Below are 24,361 nucleotides of genomic sequence, written 5' to 3'. Positions count from 1 at the left end.
ATAGATATCCAGATTTCATTATTTGTGTCTGTCGCATCTTTATGGCGGTGGTTACTGCCTCCCTCCTTGGGCAGAACTACAAGGGAGGAACGTTCAGCATCGCCTTTAAAGTTGTAGAGGGACATGTTAAAATTCTGATATATTACTAAATTCATTTGTTTGGCGAGATTTTAAATATTATAATAAGAGATTTTACATACTATAATAGATAGACCTTTTATAAACAGGGGATATCTATAGTACATTGATTTTTGCTACAACCATAAACTCACTCCAAATCCAAGTTTAAAAATTGTTTATTTGGTCTTCTTCTTTACGTGCCATGTCCGCGACGAAGGTTGGCAATCATCATTGCTATTCTCACTTTTGACACTACAACCCGAAAGAGTTCAGTTGAGCTGCATCCAAACCATTCTCTGAGATTTCTCAGCCAGGACATTTTTCTTCTACCTATGCTGCGCTTTCCTTGAATCTTTCCATATCTTTGGCTACTAAATAAAATTTATTTAGTAGACAAAGCCAAAAAATATTAGTAAATAAAAAGTAAAAAAAACCCCGGTGTCCCGAAAAGATATATACATGGTGTCTCGCAAAGATTGGTCATAAATTATACCACAGATTCTGGAGTCGCAAAAATTTTATATATCGAAAACTCTTAGCGATTTTTTATTGAAAATGGCATATGGCATTCTTATGATAGCAACATCTTCAATAAAAATTAAAGTGAAATTTGTGCACCCCATAAGAATTTTATGGGGGTTTTGTTCCTTTAAACTCCCCCAAAAGTTTTGTGTACGTTCCAGTTAAATTATTATTGTGGCACCATTAGTTAAACAGTGTTTTTAAAACTTTTTTGCCTCCTAGTACTTTTTCGATAAGCCAGTGTTTATCGACATATTTTGAGTATCTGTGGAATCCACCACATATTTGTATATGGTTAAGTACGATTATAGAGACCTGTTAATAATCTGAAAATTTATTTATAATTTACATTTTTAGGTATATTTTGAAAAACAAGCCATATCTCGATAAAAGGTGACTTGTCAAAAAAATGCTAAGAGGCAAAAAAGTTTTAAAAATACTGTATTTAACTAATAAATAGTACCACAATAATAGTTTAGTTGGAACGTACACAAATATTTGGGGGGTTTAAAGGAACAAAACCCCCATAAAAATGTTATATAAATATATTAAAAAAGAAGCTGCATCTCGATAAAAATTGGCTTATCGAAAAAATACTAAGAAAAAAAATTTAAAACGTTGTGGCTAACTAATGGTACCACAGTAATAAATTAATTGGAACGTACACAAAAGTTTGGGGGATTTAAGGGAACAAACCCCCATAAAAATTTTATGGCGTGAACACACTTCACTATAATTTTGTTTTAAGATGACCCTGCCATAAGAACTATAAATTTCCATTTTAAATAAAAAATCTCTAATAGTTTTCGATATATTAAAAAAAAATCGATTTTCATTTTGTATCTACAAAGGGCTGTAACTTTTTTTATGGGCATATTTGTACTACGGTAAGTTAGGTTCAATCGAACTATTTTTGACCCCAGAAGTGTGGTATAATTTATGACAAATCTTTTCGGGATACCCTGTATATTTGTAAAATTTACAAGCACAAAATTAGTTAACGCTAAAAATCTAAAATAATCTTTTCATTTCTGATGTTTAAGCATATCTTTAACAAGAAAGGCTGCTACGGATCAAAGTACGTTCTTAAATATCTTCAAAGACAACAAGATATGCGTTAAATTACATTTCCATGTTCTGATCCACTTTAAATTCCTCCAGTACATTTGAAGTGCCCTATATCCAAAGTTCAACCTTCTTTCTCGACTCCATTCGACGGTATTGAGGCATGAAATTTTAATTTTAAAATTCACAACCTACCTCTGCTAGAAATGAAATATTATATAAACGCTCGAAGCTTAACAATAAGTTAATTTTAATCGTTGCTTCTTGTTCGCAATTTTCTTGAAACGTTTAACTAATTTGTGTTCCGTGGAAAGGGTCTAGTTCTTTCTTTGTATATACGAGCGAGAACCAAAAGGCGCGTCTTGGAGTTAGAGTTGAGCATTAGTATTCACCACACAATCAACAAAACTTTTGTCGCAGATCGGTTTGGGGTATTGTACGAGCAGAGGGTGTGTAAAATTATGTAATACGTCTAATTGATTTCCAGTATACTAGATGGAATAAAGATGGAGGAAATGTTTAAATTACACTAAACAGCAAATGTGTCAAATAATGACAAATAATGTCTTGTTCCAAAATATTTAGTGACTGATTCTTATAATTCGTCTACAGCAAATAAAATTTTTAATACGAAGCATTGTCTAGAAATTTTAATTTTAATAATTTATTTGCATTGGCAGGTAACGAGTCAGTTCTGTCAATAATATAAAGTCCGGCCCTAGTAAGCTGTTCCAAAACTATTGCCACCCGTCCCAAAGATAATTGAGGGATTAGTAACATCAACTATTTATTATGATACTAAATCGGTAGGGACATTCCACCAGCGTCAGAACAAATTTCTTATATTGTGACGCAAAGAATAATTTATACATTGAATTAAAAAATGATAATAGTTTATGTATTACACATGGTCTTATTGTGACAGTTAAACAAATAACACATTTTTTTACCTACTAGGATTGTTCAATTGTAACGCATCATAGTGCGGCAGATTCGTGCAAATATTATAAGAATTGTGCATTTAATGATAGAAGCATATAATTTGACCACACATACTACACATATAAAGGTTCAAAATTACATAGGAGGCCATCTCAGATTTTTTTATTTTTACAAAAATGGCGGCATTCAAAATGGCGACAGCACATATGTGACTAATAGCACGATAACTTTTTAACGAAAAGTCAGATTTCAACCAAGTTGGTTATATAGGTCTTCTCGTTGAAGTAAAAGATCGAGGTCTTGAACCGGAAGAATCGGTTTACCAGAAGTTGTGTTTTTTCTGATTTTTTATGTAAAAATGTGTTGTATTTTTCAATTATTTTACCCTGTATATATTAATTTTTCAAAAAAGTAATACCGGCATTAAAAAGACCGTAAAAATATTTTTTAGGAAATATTTCGAACTTTTTAGTTGTGTCAATTACCATTTAATAAATGCATAACTTATCTTCACATGTACCTATGTGCGGCAGATTCGTTCAAATATTATTAGAATTATTGTGCCTTTAATGGTAGAAGCACATAATTTGGAATACATATACTACACATACATAGGTTCAAACATAGATATGAGGCCATCTCAGATTTTGACTTTTACAAAAATGGCGGACCTTCAAAATAGCGACTATAAATATGTGAATAATAGCACGATAAATTTTGAACAAAAAGTCCAATTACAACCAAATTGTGTACATAGGTTTTTTTTACGTAAAAGATCGAGATCTTGAACCGGAAGAATCGGTTTACCAGAAGTTTTGTTTTTCCTGATTTTTTAGGTTAAAATCTGTTGTTTATTTTTTCAATTCTTTTACCCTGTATACATTAATTTTTCAAAAAGGTTATACCGGCTTTGAAAAAAGCGTAAAAATATTTTTTAGGAAATATTTTGGATTCCTTAGTTATGTTAATTACGAATTAATAAATGCATAACGTATCTTCACATGTACCTATGAACCTATGTGTGGCAGATTCGTGAAAATAATATAAGAATTATTGTGGATTTAATGGTAGAAGCATAGGTATAATTTGGACCACATACACTACACACACAAAGATTCAAATTTAGATATAAGGCCGTCTCAAATTTTATCTTAAAAAATGGCGGGCATTCAAAATGAATCTGCCGCACATACGTACATGTGAAGATACGTTATGCATTTATTAAATGGTAATTAACATAATTAAAAAGTTCAAAATATTTCCTAAAAAATATTTTTACTCTCTTTTTAACGGCGGTATTAATTTTAAAAATTAATATATATATAGGGTGAAAGAATTGAAAAAAAACATCATATTTTTATATAATATATAAAAATATGATGTTTTTTTTTCAATTCTTTCACCCTGTATATATTAATTTTAGATTTAATTAATTTTAATTAATTTTTAATAAAAACAGTAAAAGGACAACTTCTGGTAAACCAATTTTTCCGGACCAAGACCTCGATCTTATTCATCAAAAATGGAGCTTGATGCCAAATTTGGCTGAAATCGGACTTTTCGTTTAAAAGTTATCGTGCTATTAGTCACATATGTATAGTCGCCATTTTGAATACCCGCCATTTTGTAAAAGGAACAAAAACTGAGATGGCCTCGTATCTAAATTTGAACCTTTATACGAGTATGTGTAGTATATGTGGCCTAAATTATATGCTTCTACCATTAAATGCACAATAATTCTTATAATATTTGCACGAATCTGCCGTACATAGGTACATGTACGACATGCATTTATTACCTGGTAATTAACATAACTAAAAAGTTAAAAATATTTTTAAGCTATTTTAAATGGCGGTATTAACTTTTTGAAAAATTAATATATGTATACAGGGTGAAAGAATTGGAAATATAAAACAACATATTTTTATATAAAAACCAGAAAAAACACAACTTTTGGTAAACCGATTTTTCCAGTTCAAGACCTCGACCTTACACATAGAAAAACAACCCATATACCAAATTTGGTTGAAATCGGACGTCTCGTTCAAAAGTTATCGTGATATTAGTCATATATATATAGTCGCCATTTTGAATGCCCGCCATTTTTGTAAAAGGCAAAATCTGAGATGGCCTCGTATCAAAATTTGAACCTTTATATGTGTAGTATATATGGTCAAAATTATATGCTTCTATCATTAAATGCACAATTGTTTCACATATCAGCTGCACTCTCATATAATTTATTCATACTTTAATTTCCCAATAATTGTCGTTAATGTCCGACTGGTCTATTATTTGACAAATAATGACATTATCTCGAAGTCTATTTAGTACGATATAACGCCCAAGGGCGTGTTATTGAAAAATAACTCCCTAGGGCCTATTAAATTTAAATAACGAGTTAAATACTGTCAAGTTGACAAATAAAACTCTAAGTAAAACTATGGTTACCACAATTACGTTACCACTATTTCTGGTAAATGTACTTATTTGAAAACTAATTAATTCAAAATTCATTCAAATTTTTTGCATATAAAGAATAATTTAGTCGGCCATTAAACGTTGAAGGCACCACGGGTATTATAATATTAATGCTTTCGGTCAACATATATACCTCGGGCCAAAGGCGCTCGGTCTATACACCATTGAGCTCAAGAGTTATTATCCTTATAATACCCTTGGTACCTTAATAACTATAATAGTGTAGGTCCAAACAAATTTCAAATTGACAATGTCAAACCTTTAAATGCCATTCTAGACAGCATGGTAACTAACGAGCTGTATAAATAAATGACTTATGACCTTCTTAAATTGAGATTTTTGAAGTTATACTTCTTTACCGGCGATAGAGGGTGATTTTTTTATATGTTAAAACCTATCAGCCCGGCGCATGCGCATTATAACTTTGTTCTGATTGGATGTTCAAAAGACATGTCAAAAATTATCCGATATGGCAGCTTTGGTTTGGAGGTAAAGGTAAAGGTAAACAAATGTATAATATATTAGTTTTATTGTTGTGAGGACAGAAACAAAAAAGTTTATAATATTGTAGTGACTTTTAAATAGTTTTTAAAAGCAACAGGTACGTAATAATTGTTAATGTATCTTGGGTATAAACCTACCTATTTGATCTGCCAAAATACATAGTATGTAATACTTTTATTTATATAATTTGATTACCATCAAAATTTCTATCAATATTCACCTAATATATTGTTTTTTACTCTATGTTTTGTTGTATTTTTTCAATTCTAAATCATTTCAATTCAAAATTAAAATAATTTGATCAATTTTCAAAATATCAAAATATCACAAGTTTAATCCGTTTAGTTAGTCGATCTTCGTAAATAATGACACATAGTGTCCGTGGCTAAGCGGAGAAGGCGAATGAATTCCAATACCAACCGCTCTTATCAGCGCTGGTTCGAGTCCCAATAGAAACTTTCTTTTTTGTTTTTTTTTTAATACATTTTATGATTGTAAGTATATTTATTATATAATTGTATTTTCAGAAAATACGTATTTAGTTAAAAAAATTTTCGACAATTAATGTTCAGACATAATTTGTGGCTTGTTTAATGTGTTTGTGTGTGTTTTATTCTTTTATTATTTTAATTTTTGGCACTGTTCTAATAAAAATGTTTGAGAAGTAGTAAGTATAAATTAGTTTAATATTTAAACAAAATATAAATAAAAAGTATATTAATTTCGTTTAAATCATATAATAGAAGTATAACTTCTTACGTGCGTACAAAGTACACACACATTCTTTTTTTTGGATGGCTCTATATGACTATATTTAAATATCTTATAATATGCCATCCCTTAAATTTTTTACTGGCCGTCCTGCTTTATACTTCTTACAGTGACGGCAGCAGTAAAAAGATAGAAATCTGGGTAACTTCTTCTGTACACAATAAAATCTTGAAGGCCTAAACCCTAAACATAATCTTATCTCTTTTATAGTTTTTTTAACGCCCTAGATGAAAGAAGTAAAAAGTTTTGAAGTGATATGACGCCAATAAAGTGTAGGCCCACTTTTTATCGTAAGACATTTTTTGCTGATTTAACGTGTTTTATTCTTTTGGCAGGACGATACTCAAGTAATTGTTTATTTATTGGTTTTGCTAGGTATTTTTAAAAAGTCTTCAATTCTTTTTGTAGTCAGGAAATCCTCTACATAGTCGGTCTAAAATAAAATTTAATCTAAATTCGAACTCTCTTGAATTCCAAAATTAAAATAAAAAAAAATAATGCAACATAAAATAGTCAGGGCCGTAACGAGAATCTGCGTGCTCATAAATGACCTCACATTTTCAACAACATATATAGCAAAACTATAAATTTTAAATAGATACTTAAAATTAATTAAATCAAATAATGGCTGCACTGTAACGTCTTCAAATAACCTATCTAGATTTAGTTTTTCCTAGGCGTGTGATTAGTAGGTACATAAGGTACAATAAAATGGCTCCCTCGGTCAACAGGCTTAACATCCCTAGATTTTTATTTTTGGGGAACGCCAAAGACGACCATTCTGTACAAACATGAATTGCGAACCATCAACTTGGAGCAACTAAGACAAAACATAGTCGAAATTGGTCAAAACATATCAGCAAATTCACTCGACGTCATGAGAAAGGCATTGTGTATTATATTCGGTTTTTGTTTGGTACAAGGTGATATTTTGTTTGAATATTAATTCGACAAGAATTTTATTTGTTTTATAGTTTCTAATTTTTTGGAATTATTTTTCATTTAAGTAGTAGTTTTGGAATTTTATTTTATTTCCTTTTTATAGCACTAATTTTAGGTTCACACCCATCACTTCTAAGAAAACGTAAACAAAAGGTTTTAAAGATACTATTTGGAAGAGACTACAGTGGGTTTCCAAATTATTAGGGACATTACACAATTTTTTTACAAGTTCTACATATTTATTCTCTTTTCCTTTTATTTATTATTTCAGTAACAAAGTTAAAAAAAAATTTAACAAAGTTAAATTTTATCTACTTAGCAAAATATTGTTTGTAAACTTAAGCTAATGTAATCTACACAAACAAGACCAGCCATCATCAGTATTCACCTCTATAATCATGGAAATATTTGCGGGGGATTGTTCCAGAATTGCGTAAGAGCAAAAGTTTACTTGAGGATTAGACTACGATATGTAAATCGCTCAATAAAAGGCCGTAGGTTGCCTCTGAACGCACCAAAATCATGTTTGGAGGTTTCATTTTGGTCTGTAAGAGACGGTGAAGGATCCTCTGTGGTGGATTATATCATGCTCAAGAGTAATTCCGAGATTATCGAATTCAGATGGTTGGGGGTTTAAAATAGATTAATTTACCGAAAGGATTACATTTTCTTAACCATTTTATTGAAGAGCTTAAGATATATATTAGAAACTGCGTATTTGATGTCAAGAAAATATTTGATTTTCCTAATACGCTACAACAACTTTTTTTAAGTGAATACTTCTTATCGCTCGATATCTGCACACACCCAAATGGAATCATCTGATATTTGTTATTATGTCGTGCTGATTTAAAAAAGCGAACACACGAAGTCAAAGAATATTTATTTATTTTAAAGCAATTTAATCACAAATACATAACAATTAAATAAAACAATAAAGTATTTAAACAACTACGTATTTTTTATGGGAAATAAGCCACAATTTTACTAAAAAATGAATTTATTAACGTTTCGAAGCCCAAATCGGGTTTCGTTGTCAAAATACAAAATACAAAATAGTATTTTGTATTTTGACAACGAAATCCGATTTGGGCTTCGAAACGTTAATAAATTCATTTTTTAGTAAAATTGTGGCTTATTTCCCAGTATAAAAATAGTATTTTGTATTTTGACAACGAAACCCGATTTGGGCTTCGAAACGTTAATAAATTAATTTTTTAGTAAAATTGTGGCTTATTTCCCATAAAAAATACTTAATTATAAAAATGCCACAAGGAAATAGCTTCAGAACAACATATTTAAACAACAAATTGAAACTAGTTGTTTTAAATTCAATAGCATCAAAAATTTCAATGTAAAACTAATAATGTTTAAATTGTTTTTATTATTTTTTTTTTGTTTTTTTTTTGGTAGTCAGCGCTATCACCTCCAGTCCTTATGCAAGCTTTAGTTTGCGGGGGCACGCTCCTAATCCAATTATCAACATTTTGTTGTGCTAGGTTGCTCCATTCTTCAAAAGCAGCTTGTACTAGCCGTGCGGTGTTTTGTGGATTTTCCCGGCGAGCTCTAATTTTTCTTTTAAGCATATCCCACAAATACTCAATAGGGTTAAACTCGGGTGAGCAAGCAGGTCACTCCAAACAAGGGATGTCTTCTGCTTCAATGATGTCTCTAGTGACTCTAGTGGTATGTGGAGGTCCATTGTCATACATGAAAATTAAATTTTCTACTGTTGCACCTCTCCAGAGCCTGACTACAGGTTATCAACATACCTGTGAGCAGTAAACGTTGATTGGATGAAAATTAAAGGAGTTTTTTACGGATCACAATCCCTCTCCAGAACATTACAATTCCTCTTTTATATTATTTGTGAACAGATCTGACAGTTTTCGTTCTTGTTTGTCTTCTTCGACCTCTAAGTACACGATTTCGGGGGTCATCTGATTTTACACAAATCCTGACTTTTTCTGAAAATAGCACATTTTGTCAATTGCCAATGTTCCAGTTTTGGTGGTGAAGACACCAATTTAGACGATCAATCTTGTGCTCCCTGGATAACTCGGGAATCCATAACTGTCTCCTGCTGTATACTTCTTGGCACGATCTCTTCTTTTTATCGTTTCAACTGAAACAGTTACATCTGTAGCTGGTGTACATCCAAAAGCTGCCTTTGGAGCTGCTGGTGAGAAATTATTGGGTGTCTTCCAGCTGATTGGACAGTTAAACGATCGTGGCTAACCGTTATTACTTTTTGGCGACTTTACCTTCTTTATTTTTGAGCTTTCCTATTTTCTATTACCTAGCAAAAGTTTTAGACAGAACGCCCTGTGTTACACCAAGCTCTGCAGCTATGTCCCTCTGAGAACATTACTTGCTCCACAAGAACAATAGTCTTTCCCCGTTGTAAGTTCTATAACCCCACATGAGTCATATTTTCGTTTTTGGACGCAAAAGTTAGTTTATTTATTTTCGTTCAATTTGCAACTCATGCGAATAACCTATACCGTACCAAGCTGTACTATCTGATTGTCTTATCGATTTGTTTATTTTCAATAAAAACCTTTATTCTTCGCAACAATAACAAGTATTTTTAAAAGAAATAAATATTGTTTTGAAATACATAGTGATTCCATGTTTGGGTGTGTGTATATATTATCTATTAATATATCTAACTTGCGTTTCGCAGACGACACTACACTTCTAGCCTCTACTCCAGAAGAAATTACTGAATTATTAAAAAAACTCGAGGTAGAAAGTGCTAAATTTGGACTCATGGTTAACTACAACAAAACCAAAATCATGGTTATTGATCGCCAACAACAGTTTCCTGAAACCCAAACTATTGCGGGATGCGAGGTAGTCTCATCTATGATATATCTTGGAGCTCTAGTTAACAACACAGGCAGTTGTGAACCCGAAGTTAGAAGACGCATTCAACTAGCAAGAGCAGCAATGAGTGAACTAAACGGGATCTGGCGTGATCGTCACATTACTATGACAAACAAAAAGAGACTCGTTTCAACTCTGGTCTTTTCTATATTTTACTATGCATGCGAGACATGGACAGTCAAAGAATCAGATAGACGACGTATAGACGCCTTTGAAATGTGGACATGGAGATGCCTGCTTCGAATTCCATGGACGGCTCGCCGTACAAATATCTCGGTTCTGGGTGAAATTAAACCGGATCAGCGTCTCTCCAGTACCGTATACTCTAGAATTTTAAAGTTGTTTGGTCATATCCATCGAAGTGATCACATTTGGCCGTTGGTGGTCCAAGGAAGGCCTCAGACTCAACGCCAACGCGGAAGATCTCCACAGCGATGGGCGGACATTACTAAAAAGCTTCTCAACAAACAGTATACTGAGGCAATACATGTAACTGATGACCGCGACCAGTGGAGAAATATTATCAATAAAACTGTCCGAGCTGCTGAAGCCCAATTATGAACCACAACACATCTACTAAGATGTTAGTGAGTATGATGATGATATATTATCTATACACTTATTTTTATTATTAGAATTAACGTTTATTATTAGAATTATCGGTCGTTTGCCTGGTTTCAAGATGATTTCAAGGGTAGTTCCCGAATTTTAAATTATTGACTAGATTTGGGGAGGTTTCAACCCTTTAAGGTTGTTATATTCAGTTTTTTTTTAAATATATTTCGACACATGTTTTTATACTAAAACTAAATATAGACTCCGAATTTTCAATTCTTGACTGGCTTCGGGGTGGTTTTAACCTTGTAGGGGTTGATATATTCAATTTTTCCAAAAATCCTAGTGGGACACACGTTTTTAAGGTCAAACTTAGTGTGGATTCCGAATTCAATATTTTTGACTAGTTTTGGGGAAGTTTCCAGCCTTTGTGGTTGATTTGTTCAGTATTTCCAAAAAATATGGTGCGACAAATGTTTATATTATAAAACTAAGTATAGATCCCGAATTTTGTATTTTTTACTAATTTTTTAATAGGTGATTTTAACTGTATAGATTTTGACTTGTTTAGTTTTTACAAAAAATAGAACTCATCTAATCGAATCAAAACTAATATAATCAGACCACACACTACGAGAAGTAGTAAACTCAGTCCCATGCGTGATTTTTGTTAGATGTTGAAGACACGTTTTTCCCAGATATTTAGATTTAATTTAAAATTTAGAGAACTTAAATGTATTAATAATAATAATATAATCTATCTATTATAAAAAATATTAACATTTCAGTAATAAGCAGACATAAAATTGCATTAATCTACGTATAGTAATAACGCGCTACAAAAAGTATTCACTTCTGTCGGCACTATCTAATTGCTACGCTCTTCTTATTTGTTTCTGAGCATTTATTCAGAAGAAATCAAATCGAAACAACCCTAATATAACGAACTTTTGTCAACGTTAGAAACTTACTACAGGAGATCACTACATAATGTCAGATATTCTCGGGGGTAATTACACAAGTGCATCAGAATAATCGATAATTTTGCATGAAAGCAGATTGCCTAAAAACTACTAGAGTTCATTTTCATATTTGGTGAAAGAGCCTGACTCCGAAGGAAGTGGGTTGATTGTGTCATATTTATCATGGATGGATTGTGTAAATTAGGTTTTCTAAATTATGTACATAGATGCGTGATCATGTATTTTGTGTTGCATACGTATTTTTTATGAGATTTTCGAGTATTAAGTTATTTATGAGATTGAATTAGTACAAAAAGCCAATTGGCTGCATTACCATTGGTGTAAAACCACTCACTAAGAATAGTAACGAAAGGCAAATAATTAACTAGTTTTGATGGGAAATACTTGGGAATATAGATATTAGCAGGCAAACCACGGTATTACAGAAAAAAGAAAGGCAATAAAACAAACAGGATGTTACAGAAAATTCATAGTTATAGATTTGAAAAGGTTGTTAAGAAAACAATTTCGGGTAAAGCAGAGAAAGTATTTGACCTATCCTGTATACAGGGTGGGGCATTAGTAAGACAAAGTCAAATTACTCGTTTGTCGTAAGAGATACGAAAAAAAGTTATTTAGGTAAAAGTTGGGGCACTAACAGGACCATATTTTAAAAATATTTTCAAATATACAGGGGCGTGCGTATTGACAGGGTGACACAAACTTTTGTTTTATTTTAAATCGAACACCCTGTATAGTTTTCATTTTTAGATTCTCCTCAATGTTTCCATTCTTAAAATATATGGTTTTGTAATATTATACGAGGTAGTTTAAAAGATAATTACGTTTTTTTCTTAATTTCGTAGCAATATTTACACCCTGTAGAATTGTAGTGATTTGACATCAAATTTTTATTTTGCGTTTAAACGATTTTTAATATAGTCTACTATTGTTTAAACATTAACAGTATAGCGAAATGTTAAATTTTAGTATACAGGGTTGGTCGAAACTCGGAATGAGTATTTTCTGGGTTTTCTTAAATTTTCTTAAATGGAAAACCCTGTATTTTAGTATTGTAATGAAATGATATTTTATGGTACTTTTTATTTCTTAAGCATTCCCTATACCTAAGTGCTTTAATTTGTAAGTTATTCGTGATTCTTTAAGCCAAACATTAATTGCAAGAAAAATTACGTGAAATTTTATTAGGTGGCCGTGAAATATTCAATCAAAAATAATTTTTCGAAAAAAAAAATAGATCATAATCTGGCCTGATCCTTATTTCATTAATATTGGATGAGATATCCAAATAAATTCGTAGTTAAAATTGTTTGTGCGCAAAATATTAATAAAAACATACAATATTCTACCTAGTCGGCTATGACACTAAACTTTCTTAAAAATTTAATATTATACTATTTTTATAGTTCCACTTGCTTTGTTACCATTACTAATATGATTTTTTCTAATGAGGAACTGATTAATAAGATTTTTGTGCTAGTGGAGTATAACAAAAATGTGCTACTATCAATAAGAATTTTTCATTAGAAATTTCCTGATAGACGACAACTAAGAAAAGAAACGTTTAAAAATATACTAGAACGGTTTCAACGGCCTGGACACCTAGATTATGATAAATCTGATCGAACAAAAACTATTATAAGTAAAGAAAACAGGAATTAAATGTAATCCTTAGTGTCACTGAGGATCTGCATATTAGTACAACCGTTTTACAATCAAAGTATCTAGTCTGTTGAAACCGTTTTAGTATACTTTCAAAAGATTCTCTTTTTGGTTGTCATCTATCAGGGAATTGCTAATGATAATTTTTTATTGCAAGTAGCTCATCTTTGTTATGCTCTCCTAGCACAAAGCCATTTTAATCAGTTCCTGATTAGAAGAATTAATATTAGTAATGGTAACAAATCAACTGGAACTAAGTATAGTGTCAAATGTTTAAGCAAATTTTGTGTCATAGCCAACTAGGGAGACTTTTCTATGTTTGATTAATATTTTATGCACCAACAACCTTAACTACGAATGTATTTGGATGTATCATCCAACATTAATAAATTAAAGATCAGGTTAGATTATTATATAATTTTTTTCGAAAACTTATTTTTGAGTGGATATTTTCACGCCCACCTAATAAAATTTCACATAATTTTTGTTGCAATTAATGTTTGGCTTAAATAATCACGAATAACTTACAAGCACTTAGGTATAGGGAATGCTTAAAAAATAAAAAAGTACCATAAAATATCATTTCATTACAATATTAAAATACAGGGTGTTCCATTTAAGAAAACCCAGAAAATACTCATTCCGAGTTTCGACCCACCCTGTATACTAAAATTGTAAATGATTAACAGTAGTAGACTATATTAAAAATCGTTTGAATACAAATAGAAAATTTGATGTCAAATCCCTACAATTCTACAGGGTGTAAATATTGCTACGAAATTAATAAAAAAACGTAATTAACTTTTAAACTACCCCGTATAATATTACAAAACCATACATTTTAAGAAAGGAAACATTGAGTAAAATTAAAAAATGTACAAATAGACAGGGTGTTCTATTTAAAAAAACATATATTTGTGTCACCCTGTCAACACGGACGCCCCTGTATATTTAAAAATATTTTTAAATTATGGTCCTATCTGTGCGCCAACTTTTATCTAAATAACTTTTGTTCGTATCTCTTACGACAAACGAGTAATTGGACTTTGTCACACTAATGCCCCACCCTGTATCTATTTAGTTGACTTAACCGACAAATTTTTTTTTATACTTAAATTGTTAAAAATATGACTTTATTTTATATACTTTTTTCTCCTTAACGTCATAAATCCTTTATTTTTTTATCAACTTGCCCCATGTCATGCGGACTAATGGCATGATTATCTAATAAAAATATATCCCCAAAGCTCGCAGTCATTTATATTCGTCAAGGGTGGTAAGAGCGAGACGGCTAATAAGTAAGCAAATATATGCCACTGCAAGTGATATCAGGACATTACTAGGATTAATAGTTACCGTCACAGAGTTGGAAGTTGAAACTCCACGACCACGAGTGCATGATGCGGAACGTTTGCGATGATGATAAGTGAGTATGTGGTGTAGTCAGATAAGTTATAGTTGGTGGATATAGTGTAGTTTAAAATACACAATTTTGAGAAAAAACTAGTAGGCGAGCGGCAGCAACCCCTAAAATTACATTATAGACCAATCAAGTTAGTTAAAAATAAGCCGTTTTTCGACATAATTGAAAAGACGAGGTTTGACAGTTGAAATATGTAGTATGAGATATTACAAAAAGGCTACCATCTTGGGATTCATCAATTTTTTAGTGGAACATTTTTTAAATAAACAATCAAAACGTCAAACTTAGTTTTTTGCTCATAACTTAAAAACTTGTTTATTTAGAAATTTGACGTCTACAGGTAACTTTTTCAGAAAAAAAGATACATAGAATGAGATGCACCAAATTAAAATCGGTTAATAAACAAAAAAGTTATTGCAAAACGGACGACAAAATCACTGTTTTTGAATATTGTTAATAACAATTTTATTGTTTATTAAAATATGTTTAAATATACCTAAACTTGAGGGCATTATGGTGTTTGAATGGTGTGCAAAAAATGGTCCAGATCTGTTAAACAGTTTTTGCAAAATTTAATTTGTTTATAAAATTTTTTGAAAAACGAGCTAAGTTCTGAGGCTGGTCCAGTTAATATGGCTGAATGTATCTCAATAATCAGGGACTTATTTCCTTCGTTAAGATGTATACTAATACCCTATGAAAAAAAAAAGTAAAAAAAATACATGTACGTACACAAAATTAATTGTTAATAAATAGCAGTTTTTAAGCTTATAATCAATTAAAATAATTTCGTAGAAATTAGATCAAATTAAATGGCAATAAAAAATACTGAAAGCTGGTTAAAATACATAACTTCTAAAAAAAATTTTTAGATCCTACGACCCTTGGGGATAGCCCCTTTTTTGAAGAAACACTGTTACGTTAATTAACAACACTAAGATCTGAAATTAACCAATCTTTTATAAGAAAAGTCAAAGTTTTTAACAAAGTTTTTTTCAAGAAAAAATGTTAAAAATTGTTTAAACAGTATTGTTATAAATAAAGAGTATTTTGCGTTCCGACTAAAGTAAAAAAAAATGATGGGCGCAGCCGAATGAGAATAAATTCGCGGACTAGCATTCGCTAGCGCTAGACCGTTGCAGCCCATTTTTAACATTGACAGTATACCGGATTTGAAGCTTAATATTATATTTATATATTTTGGTAGAAACTTGAATTTTATGAATATTATTATGTTGCACATTTATTTAGTAAAATTATATTTTAAATAAATAAATTTAAAAAATAACAATAAAAAGGCCACAAAGTCAAAATATGCAACAGAAAAAAAGTTACGCGACCTTATAGACGAGTGGTACGTGGTACTCCCCCCCAAAAAACGCTCATTTCTCGAGATATCAACCACGGTGTGGTGAATGGCTAATTTTGGTCTTACTTTATACTTTTTATGGTGCTGAAAACGAAAATGAGTTTTATTTTGAATTTTAGATGGGGAAACATTGTCAAAATCGCAATTTTACCCTAAAAATAAAAAAAAAATGAAATCACTTTTTTCTTAAAATTAAAAGTTACACCACTTTTTTCTATAAAACATTTTGTTCTCTGTATTCTAGATTTTAACTTAAAATTAATTAAACAGCTAAATTTCAAATTTTGTTACTCAACTTTTGCGATTAAACTTTGCAATTAAAGAATCTGCACCTTTTACTTCAAACAATTTATAACTTTGTTTATGGCAAGACAGAAATATTGAAGCAGGTCCCATTGTCTTCAGAAAGGTGAGAAATATATACTATAAAAATATCAGAAAAAAATATTAAAATGGAACAGAGTTGTAGCAAATTAAACTCAAAAAAACGTGATTTTTTTTTATTTTTAGGGTAAAGTTGCGACTTTGATAATGTTCCCCCACGTAAAATTCAAAACAACCCTAATTTTAGTTTTGAGCACCATCAAAAATATAAAATATGATCAAAATTAGTATCAGTATCTCGAGAAATAAGCTTTTTAAAGGTGTGCCGCTCGTCTATAAAGTTACATAACATTTTTCCTATTGCATATTTTAAATTAAATTTTGGAAAACTTCTTCATAAATTATATTTTATTTCTGTGTTAATTAAAATTATAAACTAAAAAGTTTGTCACTCAACTTTTTTAAGTAAACATGAAACTAACGAAATCTGACGACAAAATGTTTAAAAATTAACAACTTCTCTTTTAACGTGTTGAGTCATTTTGGACAAATCTCATTGTTATCTAAATGCTTCAAAGATAACACAGTAAAATTTTCAAAAGGAAATATTTACAGCGACCAAAAATACAGTGAGTTAAAATTGAAAAATCATCAAAATTGATTTTTCGCATATTTGCATAAAATTTGATTTTTGAACATGTTCCACTAATTCTAGAAAAAAATTAACTCCATATTCGGATTCAGAGACCTCGAAAACATAAGGAATGACGAAAATTTGTCATTCACCTTAAAGTGGATTTTTGTGGTCGGGATAACGTAATTTTAATAGTTGCTGCCGCATGCCGGTCGCCAACCGCGCCCACTATTCAGTCAGTCGACTACGCCCGCTATTTTTTACTTTAGTCGGAACGCAAAATACTCTGTGTTTATAACAAACCTATTTAAACAATTTTTAACATTTTTTCTTGCAAAAAACTTTGTTAAAAACTTTGACTTTTCTTATAAAAGATTGGTTAATTTCAGATCTTAGTGTTGTTAATTAACGTAACAGTGATTTTTTCAAAAAAAGGGGCTATCTCAGACCCCAAGGGTCGTAGGACCTAAAATTTTTTTTTGAAAGTTGTGTATTTTAACCAGCTTTCCCTATTTTTTATTGCCATTTAATTTGATCTAATTTCTACGAAATTATTGTAATTGTTTATAAACTTAAAAACTGCTATTTATTAACAAATAATTTTGTGTACGTATATGTAATTTTTTTTACTTTTTTTTTTTTCATAAGCTGTTAGTATACATCTTAACGAAAGAAATGAGCCTCGGATTATTGAGATACACTCAGCCATATTAACTGGACCAGCCTCAGAAATTAGCTCGTTTTTCAAAAAATTTTATAAACAAATTCAATTTTACGAAAACTATTTAACAGATCTGGACCATTTTTTGCACACCATTCAAACACCATAGTGCCCTCAATTTTGGGTATATTAAAACGTATTTTAACAAACAATAAAATTGTTATTAACTATATTCAAAAACAGTGATTTTGTCATCCGTTTTGCAATAACTTTTTTGTTTATTAACCGATTTTTATTTAGCGTATCTCATTCGATGTATCTTTTTTCTGAGAAAGTTACCTGTGGACGTCAAATTTCTAAATAAACAAGTTTTTAAGTTATGAGTAAAAAACTAAGTTTGACGTTTTGATTGTTTATTTAAAAAATGTTCCACTAAAAAATTGATGAATCCCAAGATGGTAGTCTTTTTGTAATATCTCATACTACACATTTCAACTGTCAAACCTCGTCTTTTCCGTTATGTCTAGTAAAAACCTAACTTGATTAGCCTATTATACCGATCACGAAAATCAACTTTAAGGTGAATGACCATTTTTGGTGGTTCTTTATGTTTTCGAGGTCGCTGAATCTGAATATGAAGTTTATTTTTATCTAGAGTTAGTGGAACATGTTTAAAAATTAAATTTTATGCAAAAATGCGAAAAATCAATTTTCGATGATTTTTCAAGTTTACCTCGCTGTATCTTTGCTCTCTGTAAATATTTCCTATTGAAAATTTTACTGTATCATCTTTAAAGTATTTAGATAACAACGAGCTTTGTACAAAAATGTTTATATAAATTTAAAAAAAAAATCGTTAATTTTTAAACATTTTGTCGTCAGATTTCGTTAGTTTCATGTTTACTTAAAAAAGTTAAGTACCAAACTTTTTAGCTTATAATTTTAACCAACACAGAAATAAAACATAGTTCATGAAGAAGTTTTCTGGAAAATTTTAAGTCAAAATATGCAATAGGAAAAAAGTTATGCGACTTTATAGACGGGCACCACGAAAAACGCTTATTTCTGGAGATACTTTTTTTTATTAATTACTAGGTAGACTATTAGGTCTGGATCCCGCGTATGAAAAAAAAGTTGATTAATAGCAAGCTGAAAATTTGTTAATAGCTTAAGGGTGTCTAGTCGGATAAACTTTGATATATGGGAACACTGGAACAGGGGAAGTTTTAATTGTGGAACAGGTTAAAAATTTGGAACGGTCAGACCACGAAAACGGCACATTTATATTGTCCGACAGAACAGACTTAAACTCTCCGAACAGAGATTAAACTCTCATGCAAAAATCAGACTGCTATTTATCACCTGCCATAATTCCTGTCATTTGACATATTCTACATGTTCCACTTATTAAAACGCCCATTTGGTGATAAATAGCAGTCTGATTTTTGCATGAGAGTTTAATCTCTGTTCGGAGAGTTTAAGTCTGTTCTGTCGGACAAAATACATGTGCCGTCTTCGTGGTCTGACTGTTCCAAATTTTTAACCTGTTCCACAATTAAAACTTCCCCTGTTCCAGTGTTCCCATATATCAAAGTTTGTCCGACTAGACACCCTTAAGCTATTAACAAATTTTCAGCTTGCTATTAATCAACTTTTTTTTCATACGCGGGATCCAGACCTATATTATTACTAAAATTGTTTGCAATTTATTTTAAATTTTGCAATTGATTATTTGTGTTTACCTTCATTATTGTTATTATGATTTTAAATATATTGACGATTTATGTAATAATTTTAGTAAATTGGATTGTTACTGTTTTGTTTTCTTGACTTTTATAAAAGCAAAAATCTTGACTTCAAAAGAGAGCTGTGGAGTAACAAAAATAAGTAATAACCCCAAAAAACGCACGGCATGGTGGACAAAAGACTTAGAAAAAATAGTACAAGAAAAGAAACAACTGTGGAAAAAATAAATACTTAACAGACAGAAAGCAAGAAAGCTATGACAAGTACAAAGAGAAAAGAACAGAAGTTAAACAGATGATTAAAAATAACAAAGACAGCACGTGGGTAGAATTTGGAAATAAATTAACAGAAGCATTCGGTGAAAACCAGAAATTGTTCTATAACACACTTAAGAGCATGAGAAAACCAAAACCAAATACATTGAAAAACGTGAAGGATAAGAATGGAACCATACTCACAGAAGAGAATGAGATTATGGAGAGGTGGAGAGAATACTGTGAAGAACTCTTGGAAGTGGAACAAGTAGAAGGAAATAAGTTAGAACAAAACAAAAATCAACACACCCCACAAGAGCAACAGGAACAGATAGAAAATATAACACAAAAAGAATTAACAAATGCAATCAACAAAATCAAGCTGAGAAAAGCACCAGGACATGATGATATAACTGCAGAAATGGTCAAATACATGAATGAAGAAAGACAACAAGAATTATTAAACATCATTAACCAAGCTAAAAAAGAAAAGAAAGTACCACTAGACTGGCAGATAGGCATTATAACACCATTGTATAAAAAAGGATATAGCAAAGAATGCTCAAACTATAGAGGAATAACACTAGGAAGCACAGTAGGAAAACTCTATGCTAGTATACTAGAAAACAGGCTAAGAGAAAAACTAGAGAACACCTTTGAGAAGAGCCAGAGTGGTGTCAGAAAAGAAAGAGGGACGAATGATCAGATTTTCATAATCAGACAAATAATAGAAAAAGCTCTTAAAACAGAAAAAGAAATACATGCATGTTTCATAGATATGGAAAAAGCTTTCGACAGAATTAAAAGAGAAGATATTTGGAAAATACTAGAGAAGAGAAAAATTGAACAAGGTCTAATAGGATGCATCCAGAGTTTATATGAAAAAACGAAAAGCTATGTAAGGACAAGAAATGAAAAATCAAAAGTATTTGACAGCAATATTGGATTAAAACAGGGTTGTGTCCTGAGTCCACTACTCTTTAACCTAGTACTGGATGACATAATAAAAAACTGCAAGCACAAATGGAGAAAATATAATGTAGGATATTGGAAGTTGAGAATGATACAAATGACAGAACTATGCTACGCAGACGACCTGGTGATCATTGGGGAGTCAGAAAAACAATATTACAAGAAAATATAAACATATTGTATGAAGAGATAAAAATCAGAAACATGAAAATAAACAGAGAAAAATCAAAAACAATGATAATTGGAAGACAAAACGGAAAACACAAAATAGAAGTAGATGGCAAGCAACTTGAACAGGTAGACAGATATAAAAGTATTTGGGGGTAATCATAAGCCGGAATGGAAAATTAGAAGATGAGATAAATGAAAGAATTAGAAAGACTGGTAAGCTGTACAATAGTATTAAGAGTAACTTTTTAAAAAAGAAAGAAATACCTAAGAATATAAAAACCGAAATAGTAAAAAAGATTGTGAAACCCACTCTATCCTATGCCTGTGAATCTTGGGCATTAACAAAAAGGCAAAAGAATAGACTAATAAGCACAGAAATGAGATTTTTGAGAACAATAGAGGGAAAAACAAGGAAAGATAAAATTAGAAATCAAACCTTTAGGCAAAATCTGAAAATACACCCAGTTACAACAACAATCGAACAAGGACAACTTAGATGGCTCGGACATGTACTGAGAAGAGGAGAAGAAAAAATAGTAAGACAGATATATGAAGCGAGAGATATGGGAAGAAAGAAGAGAGGACGACCAAGAAAGACGTGGACAGAAGAAGTGAGGGAAGCGGCCGACAAAAGCGGAATAAAATGGGAGGAAACAAAAGCATTGTCCATGGATAGAAGGAAATGGAAGGAAATGTGGAAGAAAACGACGGAGAACCTAACTCCGTAACAATTCACATCGAAAGGTAGACGAGTTCTGGATTAAGTAAGTAAGTAAGACTTTTATAAGCTTTGTCGATAAAATTGTACAATTTTTCATGACAATAAAGCATATTTCTATTCTATTCTATTCTATACTGAGTGGTGTAATAACCACGGTGTGGCAAATGGCTAATTTTGTTCATATTTTATATTTTTGATGGTAGTAAAAACGAAAATTAGGTTTATTTTAAATTTTACGTGGGGGAAGAATGGCATAATTAAAGCGTTTATTGTATAAAGGGTAAAAGTCCACATTACTTAGTTTTGAGAAAACCGAAAAAACCTGTTTAGTTTAGAAACTTGATGATCTATCAAATTTTGTTCTACAGATGAAATGTAGAAGGAGACTAGTAGAGTGACATGTGATACAGCAAACTTGGCTTTGAAAACGATTAAGGTCAAAAAGTCGTTTTTAAAGGCTGAGACTTGATTCCTTTATACAATCAATGAATAAAAGACGAAATAGTGATGCTTCTCTACAGTTAAATTATTAATTTATTTATAAAAAAAGATCTATTATTAAAAACAAGACCTAAAATACATCGTAAGACTAACTAATGTAAGCTAACCGAAGTAATAAAATAAACGACAAAGTGCCACGAACGATGGTGGTACCACAAGAATTATTGTATAAAGGTAATCAGTCCCGGACTAGTTCCCTTTATACGCTCAACAAAAATTTTATTGTGCGATATTTCGCGTAGGGTGAAAATACATTTTGGCGTTTAATAACTCTGTTTCGTTATAATATTTTTCTAAAATCTTTATAGTACCTATATACCTCCTACGTTTCTGAAGACAATGGTACCTGTTTCAATCTTTCTGTCTCATTGTAATAAAAGTTATGAATTGTTTAAAGTTGCAGATTCCTGAATTTCAAAGTTTAATCGCAAAAGTTGAGTGACAAAATTTGAAATTTAGCTTTTTAATCAAGTTTATGTTAAAATATAGGGTACAAAGAATAAAATGATTTACAGAAAAAAAAAATAATGCAACTTTTAATTTTAAGAAAAACGTAATTTCATTTTTTTTTTATTTTTAGGGTAAAATTGGGAATTTGACAATGTTCTTCCACCTAATATTCAAAATAAACCTTATTTTCGTTTTCAGCACCATCAAAAACATAAAGTAATACCAAAATTAGCCATTCGTCACACTGTGGTCAGTATCTCGAGAAATAAGAGTTTTTTTTAAGAGTGCCACTCGTAGTGCTGTGTGGTTAAAATTATAAACTAAAAAGTTTATCACTCAAATTTTTTAAGTAAAAATGAAACTAACGAAATCTGACTACAAAATGTTCAAAAATTAACAACCCCTCTTTTAATTTGTGTAAACAATCTGGACAAATCTCGTTGTCATCTAAATAATACTCGAAGCATGACACAGTAAAATTTTCAAAAGGAAATATTTACAGCGGCCAAAGATACAGCGAGGTAAATATAAAAAATTTAAAAATAATAAATTTATTTTTCGCATTTTTGAATAAAATTTGATTTTTGTACATGTTTCACCAATTCTAGATAAAAATAAAGTTCATATTCGGATTCACCGACCTCGAAAATATAAAGAATGAGTAAAATTTGCCATTCACCTAGCATGGTCGCTTTGTCGATTTCTAAGCCTCAAATTAGGGATGTGCCGCTCGCCTATAGAGTTGTGTCCAAAAAACAAGGAAAGGCTACGACTGCGAAAGGATACGAGGCTTGTACGATTAAAACATTTTTGGTCCAGAAAAACTTTATTGGCAAATACACTTATGGACAAAAATATTGCATATTTTGAAATTATCATGTAAAGTGAAATTTTTTGTGCTGCCCTTAGCCCTCCCAGTGTCACAGGTTTGGTATTCCTTTTTCAAATGCGGTGTTTTAACGTGTAATGGGCCAATATAGTCTGCGGCTTAGACTACAATACGCTGGTGTCTGATCGCCATATGGGGAGGCAGTTCCGCCAAGAATAAGGGCTTGCTGTTCAGTTTTACTCCTCGATAGATCCCTACCGGAAGGGATTTGACGCCGAATATACCTGTATATATTTAGTAGTTTGAAATACTTTCTAATTAAGATCTTTGAGCAAAGAAGAACAATGTCTATAGTCACTGTTATCATTCCGGGAATATAATGTACGCTCAGAAGAACACGACAGTTAGCACCGTGCAAATAAATACCATCACGGGCGCTACATCCTTAAAGTAGATCCTTGATCTTTTCAAATCTATTTCGCCAGTCTGAGCTATCTATTGTTAACTATTGCCAGTTTGCGCAGCTATTTTTCTAGCATCATCCACGCTTCACACCAGCTGCAGTATAAGGATTCATCTAGGAAGAATGTTCTGGCTGCCATCTTGTTAGATGTCCCAATCAACATAGTCTTCGTATTTTTATGAGAGTTATTACGTCTTTTTCGCCAGATATGTTTGTATTTTCGGTATATCTCACAGTTGTGCTTTACCCTCCAAATACTGTTTCCACCGATACCATTCGTAAATTCCTCTCAGCTTTAGTAAGAAAAGCATCGAAGATGTCGACAGTTTTTAGTCAATTATGTGGAGGTCTATCTTTCGATGTGATCAAAATTCAAGTGAGCGTATTTTTTATTGATCTAGGGGTAT

This window comes from Diabrotica virgifera, chromosome 1 (genome assembly GCF_917563875.1).
Source record: "Diabrotica virgifera virgifera chromosome 1, PGI_DIABVI_V3a".
Lineage (NCBI taxonomy): Eukaryota > Metazoa > Arthropoda > Insecta > Coleoptera > Chrysomelidae > Diabrotica > Diabrotica virgifera.
The sequence above is the reverse complement of the archived record's forward strand: the minus strand, read 5'-3'. Positions refer to the sequence as shown.